The sequence below is a fragment of the Agelaius tricolor genome, unplaced genomic scaffold (assembly GCF_023055355.1).
Source record: "Agelaius tricolor isolate 1412-34295 unplaced genomic scaffold, bAgeTri1.0.p SCAF_11, whole genome shotgun sequence".
Lineage (NCBI taxonomy): Eukaryota > Metazoa > Chordata > Aves > Passeriformes > Icteridae > Agelaius > Agelaius tricolor.
Window position 1 is genome coordinate 2986472 of NW_027269271.1, and position 14024 is coordinate 3000495.

The following is a 14024-nucleotide window of genomic DNA, read 5'->3' on the forward strand; positions in this document are numbered from 1 at the left end:
AAACACACCCCAGGGCCTGTGTATGAGTGTGCTGCAGGTTTCTCTGGGTTCAGGAGCCCCACAGCCCCTGGAAAGGCCAAGGGTGGCTGAACACCACGGGTGGCTCTGAGCAGAAGGAGCTGACACACGCAGCTCCCTCCTGCAGCTCCCAGCACACTCTGATGCAGAGGATGCCAATCTGGCACTGAATTCCTCCTTTAAAATATTCCTCTCTCAGCTCTTGAAGCATCCCCCTCCCTCCCCAAAATAAACAAACAAGTGAGGAGCTCACGAGCTGCGGGCAGGAAGCACTGACGGAGCTGCAGCGTCCCACGGCGGGCGGGGGCTCCTAAATCCTTCTGGCTCACCCTGCTCTGATGCCTCAGGTTTGAGCTTTTGTATTTTCCAGATTCTGGGCTGCTTTAGTGTGTGGGTCTGGGCTTCTTATGAGGGGATGGTGAGCTCTGTGCACAGAGCAGGGAGACAAAACAATTCCTGCTCCAGCTGGGGACCAAGGACAAATGATCCAAATCTCAGCCCCAAGAGCACAAACAACGTGGAATGAAGAGAGAAAAACAAAAAAAGTTGGGACTGCATGGGCTAAAGCTGGAATTGGACAATTAACTCTAATGTACAAATGGACCAGAATTTATAAAAGTGAGAGACCCCATGACCAGTCATCCATTTTGTGACCATTTTGGTTCATCTTGGGTGTAGCCTTGGCTGGGCTCTTGTGCTGCCCAAGGTGGATCCATTGAGGCCTTTTAATAAATCCCTGCTTTATTCTTTAGCTCAGTCTCTGTTCCAGCTCAGCCTTCCCAAGGCATCAATCCTGCTCAGATGGATTTCATTCCCTGTGCCTGCCTGTGCTTCACTCCATGGGGAAATGGTGTCTGGGCACAGCTGTGCTGCTCAGAAAGCTCCAAGATCTCTGCTCTGAGGAGCAGCAAAGTGTGGAGTTCTCATGGGATCCCTCTTGGTCACTGATGCAAACTCTTCCTTTCCTGGACTCCACTCCTCCTTGGTTGTGTGGAGAATCTCAGTCTGAAAGGCAGGGCCTGTTTTGTGCTGGGTTCCCCAAAATTCCCCCTGCCAGGAAGGATGGCTGGAAGATCACTGTCTTGCTTCCTTTTTTGCACTGAGTTCATGCATGAAAATTGTAATGACCTCACCCTGAGCTGGTGCTCATCCAGCCCTGCCAAGGTGCTGCTTGTGGACTCCTGGATATTTCCTCTTGATCATCCTGCTCATCATTCTCCAGAGCTCTTATCAGCCATCTTTTGATGCTGCCCAAGGTGGAGATCTCTTAATAAATCCCTACTTTATTCTTTAGCTCTGTCCAGCCCCTGTTCCAGGTCAGCCTTCCCAAGGCATCAGGTGCTTTCTGTCCCCTCTGTGCCACCCCCAGAGCTCAGCTCCCTGGGTGGCTGATGTGCACACAATGTCCCATGCAATGTCACAGCAGGTCCTGGCAGGGCACTGAGACACAGCTGGCCCTGGGTGACCTTCAGGAGAGCCAGGGTGAGGCTCTGGGGCTGGGGACATGTCAGATGTGTGTTGTCAGCTCTGGACAGGAATGATGTACCCCCGTTCCACAGCACATCCAGCTGGGACAGAAGCCCTGGGATGGTTTGGGTTGGAAAGGTCTTTAAAGATCAGTGAGGCCCCACCAATATTGAGGGAGCCAGGAAAGGTCTGGATGATTTCAGCCTCCACTCCCATCAGCCAGGACAGGATGAAGGGATGCTGAGGCTGCTCCCATCTGTGCCAAGGGCTGAGGCAGCTGAATCATCTCTCCTCTCCCTACCTAAACCTCATCTGCTCTTTATGGGTCTCTGCCCCCTCCTTCCTCGACAGCAACAAAGCAAAGTGAAAAACAGAGGCTTTATTACAAACAGCACCTGTTTCCATAGAGACTTGCTAAGAAAATTACAGGAGACAAAGATGGAAATGAGAGAGGAAAACACAAGGGCTCGTCCTTGTGCATCAAGTGATGCCTCAGCTCCCTGCAGAGCCAGCACAGGGGATGAGTGTGGGTGAGGGTGACAAGCCCCCAGCCCATCCTCACTGGCCAGAGCAGCTCCTGGCACCCCTATGGAGATGGGGTTCCCAGCCAGCCCCCTCCAGAGCTCAGCAGCAAACAGGAGCCTGGCTGTAAAATGGCAATGAAAAAGGCAGGAACACCATCTCCTTAAGGGAGAGGATGGAAGGACAAGCTGGAAAACTGTGAGGGGGCAGGCAGGGCAGGGCCTGACTGTGTGGCAGGCTCAGAGTCCCACCCCATCACTGCAGGTGCTGGAAGGAGCAATCCTGCTGGTCCAACACATTGGTAAAGCACACCAGGCATGCAGACAGGGAATTCAATGGAGAAGACACTTTTAGACCATGGGGTTTTCTTCAGGAAAGGCAAGGAAACTCCAGGAGGGGAATACCAGGCAGGGCTTGGGGATACTGGCACTCCATGACAGCCCTGGGTTACCTCTCTGTGACATTCTGGGCCATCTCTCTGTGACATTCCTGGGCCACCTCTCTGTGTGACAGTCCTGGACCATCTCTCTGACATTCCCGGGCTACCTCTGTGACAATCCTGGGCCATCTCTGTGTGACAGTCCTGGGCCACCTCTGTGACAGTCCAGGGCCACATCTCTGTCACATTCCTGGGCCACCTCTCTGTGACATTCTGGGCCATCTCTGTGTGACAGTCCTGGGCCATCTCTGTGACATTCCTGGGCCACCTCTCTGTGACATTCTGGGCCACCTCTCTGTGACATTCTGGGCCATCTCTGTGACATTCCTGGGCCACCTCTGTGACATTCCTGGGCCACCTCTCCGTGACATTCCTGGGCCATCTCTGTGACATTCCTGGGCCATCTCTCTGTGACATTCTGGGCCATCTCTGTGACATTCCTGGGCCACCTCTCTGTGACATTCCTGGGCCACCTCTCTGTGACATTCCTGGGCCATCTCTGTGACATTCCTGGGCCATCTCTCCATGACAATCCTGGGCCACCTCTCTGTGACATTCCTGGCACGAAGCAGACCATGGGGACAGCGGGAAGCTCAGCAGAGCGAGAGCAGGAGGAGGAGGAGCAGGTTTCATTTGACAAACACAGATTGTGTTCACTTGAACGCTCCAGCTGAGGTGCCCCAAGGCCTGCAGGACCCCAGCTGGATGAGCAGCTCTCAGCAGCCTCTCTGACTCACCCACAGAGCTCCTCTCCTGACTCAGCTCTGAAAGATCCATCAGGGGCCTCCTGGGAGGAGTTCTTGGGAGACATTTCTGTGTTGGTGGCTGCTGCTGGACAGCTCCCAAAATGCCAGAGTACCTTTGCACAGGGGATCCTTGCCCTGCTGCTCTGGGAGCAGCTGCTGGAGCCTTGTGGAGCACACCAAAGCAGCTTCTCCAGCCTCAGAGGCATTGCCATGCAGCCTCTTCCACACTTCCCTTCATCTTCCAGCACCCAGAGCACTGTGAGAGCCCAGATGTGACCACACAGAGCACAGGCTGGCTGCTGGGTGCACCTGGATTGTCTGTGCAGAGATTTTTAGGTTCCATGGCAATCCCTGCAGCCATGGGAAGAGTCTCCCTGGCCAACATGAGGCCCCAGCAGCCAGGCAGGGGTGCAAAGTGATGCCTTGGAAGGCTGAGCTGCAACACAGGCTGGACAGAGCTAAAGAATAAAGCAGGGATTGATTAGGAGGCCTCAATGGATCCACCTTGGGCAGCACAAGAACCCAGCCAGGGCTGCACCCAAGATGGTCACAAAATGGATGGCCTGTCATGGGGTCTGTCACTTTTGCAAGTTCTGCTCCATTTGTACATTAGGGTTAATTGTCCAATTCCAGCTTTAGCCCATCAAGTCCCATTCTTCTTGTTTTTCTGTCTCCAGCCCACGTTGTTTGTGCTCCTGGGCCTGAGATTTGTCTTGGGGAAGATGAAACAGGGAAGCCTTATAAATATAATTGCCTGGCAAAAGATTTTGAGAATATGGAAACTATAAGTGGGATTGAAATGAAAGCAAGCTTTGAGGTACCTTAGTTACTGAACAACTGGAAAACAATGGCATGGCCAGCTGAAGGTGATCCCCTTTTGATGGAACAACACCCTCTGCTTGCAGACAGCTCCAAGGGTCAGAGCAGACCCCACCAGCTTGGCAGAAGGGCTCCAAAGAGGAGTTTTTAGGGTTTAAAATGTAACAGAGTATGGTAATGTAATGATTCTTATAGGCTGTATGGAAATGCTATAGGATCTGTATCTTGTACTAGATTGGTTAGTGAGAATTAGAATATTCAGCACAGAAGAAGATTTATGGTATTTTAACGAGAACTTCACTCTCTTACCCTTTTACTCTTTTACACTTTTGCTCTCTTACACTTTTACTCTCTTACCCTCTCATCCTCTCTGCCCCTCTCTTCTCTGGGGCCTGCTCTGAGCTGTGGCTGGCAGCTCCCAGCAGGGCCCTGCACCCAGGCCCTTTACAATAAACCCCAAGTTCCCGACCTGGCTGCAGAGATCTCTGCTCTCCATTCATCCTGACCGTGCTACCACCATCGCTCCTACAGATTTGGATCATTTGTCCTTGGTCCCCAGCTGGAGCAGGAATTGTTCTGTCTCCCTGCTCTGTGCACAGAGCTCACCATCCCCTCATGTGAAGCTCAGACCCACACACTAAAGCAGCACAGAATCTGGAAAATATAAAAGCTCAAACCTGAGGCATGAAAAAAGCCCCATGCCAGAGAGCTCAATGTGCACTGGGCAGGCAAGGCAGGAGCCACTGCCTGCATGGTGAGAGAGCTGCCTGCAAGCATCCAAGAGCATGTTCTGTTCCCTGCACTGCTGAGAGCCCACATGATCAGGGATCTCGTGCTCAGAGCCAGGGCTGGGATGCTCAGGGCTCAGTATCACCTCCAGGACAGTCTCCTTCTCCCATCAGTGGAGCTGCTTGTGCCTCCATGAAACAGGATTTGCTTCTCCCACCCTGAGCTGACACGTTTCAGGGAGCAAAGGCTGTCTCCTCCTCCTGTGCATGCAGATGGCCTCACCCCCAGGATCCCTGTCCCCACTGAGAGGCAGGCTGTCACTGCAGCACAAAGCACCAGCCAGCCTGGCCTTCCAACAGCCTCAGAGCAGCACTGAGACAGCTTTTGGTGCAAGAGTGGCAGCACCTTGCACGCACCTTGCATCCCATCCCTGCAAGTGCTCCAGGCCAGCTTGGACAGGGCTCTGAGCAGCCTGCTTTAGTGGAGAGTGTCCCTGCTCCTGGCAGGAGGCTTGGAACAGCATCAGCTTTAAGGTCCCTTCCAACCCAAAGCATTCTGTGATCTGTCACCGTGGCCACATGAGCACCACAGCTCTATTAATGAAAAGCTGATAGCTTGCAGCTCCCTCCTTTCATCCTCATGCTCCCAGGGCTGGTTTTGCTTAGGATTGGTCTTCATGGGTCACCACCAGCCCTGCTGCTCTCTCTCCCTTCCCTTTTGATTATGCCCTCCCTCCCTTCTTACCCCCTTCACCCCTTTGGTGGCACAGTGACATTTAATCCTGTGTCGTAGCCAATTCCACCACACAAGCCAAGATGAGATTTGGACTCACAACCCAAAAACCCACTGAAAAAATCCCTCCTAGCTGATTCACCCCCCAGTTCCCAAGGCACCATCACTGCTGGGATAACACCAGGAGAGTTATTGAGTCTGGCAGCTGCCCAAATTGCCCCCATAAAACAGAGATACAGCAACTCATGGCCATTTAGTGCCTCCACTGCTGGGTACACCACAGGACCCAGCCTTCTGCCAGAGCCCTGGAAATGCAAATTAAAACATGGCTGTTCAAAAAAAGGGAGGTTTTGCTATTGCCATGAATTTCTCAGAGCCACGTTTCACATCTGCCCTCACGCGCCGCGGCGTCAGGAGCAGACAGGAGACAAAATTCCAGCTGCATCTCCACATCAATCCAAGTGCAGTTTTCCTGCTCACCTCTCAGCTGTCCCCTCGCTCCTCCCTGCCTCATTTCTCCCTCTGCCAGGGGGGTGATGGGCACAGCCAGGCTGTGCCCCTGTCCAGAGCAAAACCTTTCTCTGGGGGCACAGGTGGGGACCAGGGGGGCTGAGCAGGAGGGGGATGCCCAGCAGGGTCCCTCCTTGGTGACACTGCCAAAAAAAGGAGCTCTCTCTCTTCTCTGCAGCACATCTTGGCATTGACACCGGGCTGGGGGTGTTGGTGGCTTGGCCACCAGCATTATTACATGGATTCTTGGCTTTGTGGAATCAGGACCAGGCAATTCCAGGTCCATCCAGTCTGTTCCTCAGGGAACACCTCTGCCATCCTCTACATGACCTGGATGCCAACACATCTTGGCTTTATGGACCAGGCAATTCCAGGTCCATCCAGCCCAGGTTAATCATGGGAACACCTCTGCCATCCTCTGCATGATGTGGATGCCAACACCCCATGGCTGGGCTCAGCTTTCTGGGGCTCTGCATTCCTGCACAGGATCTTTGCTCTGACCTTCTGAAGATCCTGACCTGCAGGGAATCAGGAACTGCAAACCCCAAAGAAGCTCCCTCAGCCTCAGCCCCTGCTTTCTGTTCAAGCTGTCCTGACAGGCGTTTGCAGGAACAGAGGATGCAGTGTTCCCTGGCTGCAGCGTGTTCTCCGTATGGCAGCGCTGGCAAAACCAACCATTTCTACTCAGGGCTGTGAAATTCAGCCTGGGAGGTCTGTCTAACCCTCCTGACCTGCAATTTCCCAGCTAAAATAAGTTTTTGTTGTTGGGAGAAGAGACAGATTCCCTCCTGGTGCCGCTGGAGCCTCTCCCCATGCTGTGGGGCAGCATTCTCCCATCTCCCCCATGCCTGCAGTGCTGCAGAGCCATCCCCTCCACTGTGAGCACAGAAATGGGGCAGAATATGGGGGAAAAAAGCCTATTTGTCAGCCTGATTTCATCCAGGAGATGATTGTAGAACAGCACTTACCCGCTTTTCCTTCCCAGCCTGAAACCTGACCTGTCCTCATAGGCTGTAATAACATCTCTGAGTTAATTCACTGGAGCTGCAGTCACTTGTATGCCAAAATAGGGCAGCAGCTCAGGCCCACCAAGAGCAGCCCTAAACTCCCATCAGCAGGGCAAAAAAAGAAGGATTTCTGCAGGGGGAAACTGTGTGAAACACAATTAAAACATTCTGGCGGCAAATCCACTAAATCTCCTTCTCCAGCAGTTTCCTGCAGCCCTCTTGCTTTGGCTGACCATTCCAAAGGATGGTTCTGAGGGAGCTGGGGGTGTTTATCCTGGATAAAAGGAGACTCAGGGGTGACCTTATCACTCTCTATAACTCCCTGAAAGGTGCCTGTGCTCAGCTGGGGCTGGGCTCTTTCTCCAGCAGCACTGACACAACCAGAGCACACAGCCTCAAGCTGCACCAAGGGAAATACAGGTTGGATATCAGGATAAAGTTTTTCACAGAAAGAGTGATAAAGTTCTGGAATGGCTGCCCAGGGAGGAGGTGGAGTCCCCATCCCTGGGTGTGTTTAACAAAGCCTGGATGTGGCACTGGGTGCCAGGGCTGAGTTGAGGTGTTGGGGCTGGGTTGGACTCGATGATCTTGAAGGTCTCTCCCAACCCTGTGATTCTGTGATTTCTGTGTGAATTCTGTGAAGGGGTGACAGGGACAGAGCTTCTGAGGGCAGCAGCTTTATGGCCAGGGGTGACAATGCAGAAAGGTTTTGTTCCCCTGAGCGCTGCTGGGCTCTGCAGCACCCGGAGGGGCTCCCTGGGCACACTCAGAGGGAAGCCAGCCCTGCTCAGAGCCACCCCTCGGGCTGTGTGTGACACCATCGACGGTGGCAAACACCAAATCGCTGTCATTAGCACAGGCTGGAGGAGCCAGCGCAGGGAAAAAAGAGGCCAAGACAAGGAGAAGTGCTGGCACATGTGACTGCTAATCCCGTTGGAAAAGTGGGTGGAAAGATGTCCCTCTTCCCAAACCTTCACTTTTGAGTCAGAAATGACACAGACTCCAAAAGCAATCAGAAGACAAAAAGGATGAAAAGTCTCACGTTTATTGAGACATCTTCTTTTATAGCCTCGTCTGACACAGGTGGACCTGGTAATTTAATCAATGCATTTCACATGATTGGCCAATTAAGATGACACCCCCCCCCCCCCCCCCCCCCCCCCCCCCCCTTGGGAATAAACAACTTGTTACAAATACCAGGTGCAGCTTATTTCTCCCCAGCTCTCTAAAGTTTCCCAGACTGATTCATGGGAAAGCTTAATCTAGCTTTCCCTCTCTCTGACCAGACTATTGCATCCACAAAACCAGCCCTGGGCAAAGCAGGGATTTGCCAGCTGTGAAAAATGGCTATTTTATGATTGGCTTTTTTGCAAATATTAAAATGAATATTATATGTGTTACATTAGAAAGTGATGCTGTATTAATGTTCTTAACTAGTGTGGTAGATATAGTTTTAGGGTATAACATAATGTTAAAATATAAACTATGCTATGTAGGATACTTTTTTCCAAAAGAAAGGAGTTGGACTGAGATAGCAGCCACAGGACACCTGAATCTTTCAGAGAAAGAGAATTTATTGCTCCATTATCAGAAGAAATGAACTTCTTCCTGCCTGGCTCAGTCCTGAAGACTCAGTCAGGATTCAGAGGAAGAAGCTGACACTGCCCAGACAGAATCCTGTGTTTGAATGGAATTTATGCATCATGGATGAGGTGTATGAATATGAAACAGGCTGTTGCTTTTAAGGGTTAATCCTCTGTTAACGTGGGTCCTTTTTTGGGCTTATTTTGCCCAGAAAAGGTACCTGGACTGTAACTCTTTGTTCTTATTGTCTCATATTGTCCTAATCCAAATTGTCCAAATTATTATTACTTTAATTATATTGCTATTTTAATAACCATTTTATTGCTATTAAACTTTTAAAATTTAAAAAAAACAAGCCATTGGCGTTTTTCACAAGGTTCTACACTCAAAAATCCTTCTGCCAAGCATCCATATCTGTGACACCTTCCTGTCAAGCTTTCATCCTTCCCAGCAGGGGGGGGTTCAGGGATCCCTGCTCACCCCCCCGTGCCACCCTGCCTCTGCTGCAGGAGGTGCTGCTGCTGTTCCTGCAGGGAGGTGGGAGAGGAGCCTTTGCCAGGGGCCAGGGGAGGCTCTGCTCGTTCACAGCTCCTCCGAGCAGCTCACGCTGGGTTCCTAACGAGCTCCTGGCTGTTAAGGAGGTGAGACTTGCTGATCCAGCACCGTGTCACATGCTGGGGGAAGAGGGGCTCAGGCTGGGACAAGTGCTGGAAAACCTATGGCTGTGTGAATGGGGGCCACCCTTTGATCAGTGAGGAAAACCGAAATAAAATTTAAGCATGAAAACAAACAAAGCTAAAAGAAACAAAATAAACAGACAAAAAACCACCAAAAAACTCCCCACAATAAGCTTGATTGCACTTCCCTGAAGTAAATTATTTTAAAGAATATTTGTAGACCCCTGTCAACATTTCAGAGGCCAAGGGAAGGGGGAAGGACTCGTGGCTCTGGCTGATGGTGCTGCACACTGCATCCCTCACCCAGAGGCCCCAGAGATGCACAAACCCCTCTTATTTAATCCTGATACCATAGGATTAAACTTTGCTGGGAAATATAACCTTGGATTTATTTTCTTCTCTGCTCTTCCTCTTTTGGAAAGGAAAAATTACCCAAAAAAACCAACTCCTCACATCATTCATGATGGCCATGATTCTGTAGATCTGTGAAAATCAATCTGAAGCTCACATCATCTGTGGCAGAGTGCTCCATAAATTCACTGAGTCCCTGGGGAGGGTGTGTGGGAGGCAGAGAGAGAGTCTGGCCCAGGCCTGGCTTTAAAAAATAACCCATCCTTGTCCCTGATGCCTCTGCCTTGCACCCCAAGCATCACTGGTACCTCTGCTGAGGTCTGGAGCTGCCCACTGGGGGTGTCACACCCGTGCCAGGGTCCCTGTGGCAGCTTATCCATGCACTGGGACACTGCAGGGACACTGCAGGGACAGGCAGCTCAGGCCTGCAGTGCCTCTGAGCTGAGCACAGAGCGTGGTTTGGGGTGATTTGCAGCCAAAATGATTTCCACCCACTCAGCCAGCCCTCCCAGCATCCCACTGCCCCGTGCCAGGGACAGCCTGCCGTGGGGACAGGGAGGTACCAGCTGAGGAAGGAGAGCAATTCATGCTTTTTGGCATTCATTTAGAAGCCAGGATTGTGTTGGTTTGGGGTTATTTTTAATTATCTACACAGAAATAGCAAAGTCAAATGAACAGTGGGCTCTTTGCTGCTCAGTGGAGTTCCAGCAGGAGATGGGATTGTGAGAGCAGGTGAGCTCAGCCCTGCCTGTCCCCTTGCTCCCTGCTGCCTGTAGAGCCAAAAGGTGACACAAAAGAGCTCCCAAAAACCTCCTGGGAGTCAGCTGGCTCTCCTGTGCATGGCTAGGGGTCAGTCTGCAGGGAATTCCATGGGATTTCACCTGCTCCCCGTGGTGCCTGGCAAACACAGCCAGTGCAGATGTGCAGAGCTACACCCCTGAGCAAGGCAGATCGGTGCCAGGAGACAGAAATAAATGAGAAGAACAAAAAATAGAGGTGCTGAGACAGGCCAGGCTGTTACAGCCCTTCAGGGAGGATAATTCCTGTGGGGAATATAGGGAAAAGGAGGGGGGGGTTTGTATGGGGTGGTTTGTCAAGGGGTGCTCATCCATGGGGGGATGCTCACCTGTGGGAGTGAGAGGAATGAGAGATTTGTGTTTACAAACAAGCTCTGGGTCTGCTGGTAGATAAAACCAGCACTGAGAGATAGAAGAAACTGTTTTATGAATGGAATGAGGGAGATTTGTCTTTACAAACAAGCTGTGGGTCTGCTGATAAATAAAATTAGATACAGAGAGGTGAAAGGAACAATGGGAAGAACCACAAATTCCATAGGAATTCCACTGATAGACACAAGGCAAAGAAAAAGGGGGGGTGTGCATTAGAAGAGGGATTTTAGGTAGGAGGCATTTTGGGAAGTCTGTGCCTCTCAAGTAGCTCAGCCAATGGGGAAAGAGAGAGGGAAATTGGGATAGAAAGGAGGCTGTGTCCTCTGAAAATTTGAGAGACCCCATGAGAAATACCCATGACCTCTCCCTTTATTCAAATAAATGTACAGGACTCCTCTGTCTCCTTCTTGGACACACACCTCGGGTGTTGGTGGGTAGATGTAGGGGGATACAGGATGGGTAAAGGAAGGTGGTACAGAATGGAATCTTATCCCCTAAAGAGTTGCAGCTGAACCAATCACTAAAGATTAGGAGCAGCCTGATCTTAACAGGCCACACCTGTAGCCAATAAGAACAGTGGTGTTAAAGAGTGGATTGGTGGGGACTGGGGTCCGATGGCTGCTGTAAGGACCAGGAATAGTCAGTGCTCAGAGGAGCTGCCTGTGAGAAATATCAAGGAGGTATGAAACTCTGGTGATATGGAATCCTTGCACTATAATGATAAAGAACTCTTGATATATATGACAACGAATAGTGACCCTGACGTGATTTGGTACTAAACTATATTGCCCTGTGGATTTGGGATGACCCATGGAGATTTGGGACTAAACCATGTAACTCTGTGGATTCAGGGAAACAGGATTTGAGTACTAAACTATAAGCAAAATATATCAATTACAGCTATTAGTGTTTGTTAAATATGAGTACTTTGTAAACTGAGAAAAGCTATAAAGCTGAACTAACATTTAGAAATATATATATGTACTATATATATACAAATATGCTGTTTGAACATTTGTACAACTCTTAGTTCTAAATGAAATATATAAATATGTCATAATGTTAATTTATTTGAATATGTACTTCTAGAAATGCTGCAACTCTTTCATTAAAAGAAAAAGGAGGAATTGTAGGGGGATACAGTATGGGTAAAGGAAGGTGGTAGAGAATGTAATTTTATCCCATAAAGAGTTGCAGCTGCACCAATTACTAAAGATTAGGAGCAGGCCACACCTGTAGCCAATAAGAACAGGTGTTCTAAAAGAGTGGATTGGTGGGGTCTGGAGTCAGATGGCTGCTGCAAGGACCAGGAACAGTCAGTGCTCAGAGGAGCTGCCTGTGAGAAACATCAAGGAGGTACAAAACTCTGGTGATATGGAATCCTTGCACTATAATGATAATAGAACTCTTGATACATATATAAGACAACATTGATAAATAAGAAAACAGGTAGATGTTCCTGGCAGGAATGGGGGGATGCTCCTGGCACGGGGGAGGGCTGTCCCAAGGAGCTGCTAGTGCTGTGGCAGCCCACGAGCCGGCAGCTCCACGTGGCTGCCGCTGTGAGTAAGCACCAGCCCCTGTTCGGAGCCCACGCACATCCTCGGAGTGCTGGAAGTGCCACCAGAGGAAGGAAAAGGAAGGGAAGGAGGCGGCTCTGATCCGAGATCTGAGCCATCAGCTGTGCCCCCAGCGGGAGCAAATCCTGCCCCCTCCTCCTTGAACCCGTGGAATTTGAACACTTTGTTAGGATGGGGAAAAGGAAGAGAAAAGAGTTCATTCTTTCAAGTTCCTGCCCCCTCCTCTCATCCTTTGCAGGCCCAAGGGGTTTGGGTTTGGCTGCAGCAGCCTTGTGGCCAAGTGTCCCTTGTTTTGCTGGAGGAGGGAGCAGATGTTTGACCAAAGGACCAGAGCCAGGCTTCCCTTGCAGGGATGCACAATTGCTGACATCCTGCCTGTAAAATAATCCAGGAATATTTTAGAGAAGTGCCTGAACCTGCAGAGCTACCGACACACCCCATGCCATGGGCTTTCCTTTGGCTGTGCAGGAGGGAAAGTGGGACAGAGACAGACAGGAAAAAGTCCAGCATGATGAGGAATCCATCCTTCTCCTCCCAGGAAGGTCTTTTCCCAGGGGGAAGACCCAGGTTAGGGGCTGATGATGTGCAGCTGTGCCAGCACAGGACAGCTCATGTCCCCCAGGCTGTGCACAGCAGTGCCAGGGGCTGGGATTGCTCCCATGTCCCCAGAGCCTGGGCTGGGACAGGGGCTTGGAAAGGTCCTGGAGCACTCCCAGACCAGGATTTTGGGCTCTGGTGGCCCTGCCCCCAGTGGCTCCTCAAGGAGGAGCAGCCCCAGCACTTCTGGCAGCCGCATCTGTTTCTGGGGTACTTTTGTTCCCAATTTATCCCCTGTCTCCTGGAGCTATTATAAGCAGGTACAATCTGCATCGCCATTGTTATTCAGATGATGTACAGATAATTTTAACCTTTCTGTTCCATTTGTCAAGGGGCTTTTTTTAGCCTCTGTGCCTGACAGGCAGAGCTCTGGCTCTCCCACAGCCAAGGCTCCCTGTTTTGCAGTACCAGTTTCCCTTGTGAGGGTGAAGCTCTGCCTCTGCATTGCTCTGGGTGTCTTCTCCGTGGCCCCAGATATTTTTAGGGGATTTGGGGAAATGTGCTAGAGGTGGTGATGCACTCAAGCAGCTGCATCCACCACTCAGCCAAGGTGGGGGTTCCATGGGATGTCCATCAGAGACCTGCATATTCCAGAGGCTTTCAGAGCTTTTGGAGCAGCTCATACTTAAAACAGCACTTCGAGGAATGTTAATGCAGCACTTCTGGCCCACACAGGAGGACATCCTCTCCTCAAACTGCTTCCAGCAGCGCTGCAAAGGCCTCAGAGCTGAAGGTGGCATCACCACCCTGCAGAGCCTTCCCCACAGTCAGGACTGCAGATCACTTTTTTGGCTATAAAATGGGAACTCACTTCCCAGCCTGGAAAAAACTGCTGGGCTGTCATTGCATTCATCGCCTCGGGAAGTGCTCTCAAAGCTGGGCCATCTCCTGGAACTCCACACTTCCCACTGAAAAAACTTCTTATCACTTCATGAGCCAGAGAAGTGAAAAGCAGATCTGTCAGCATTTGGGAAATAAAGGGAAACTCGCCCAAAGTGAAGGGCAGGATAAAAGCAGTCCCTAGTACAGGTCATGTGGGCTTAGTCCTTGGTGTTGTGAGGCACACAGGGTAAAGCT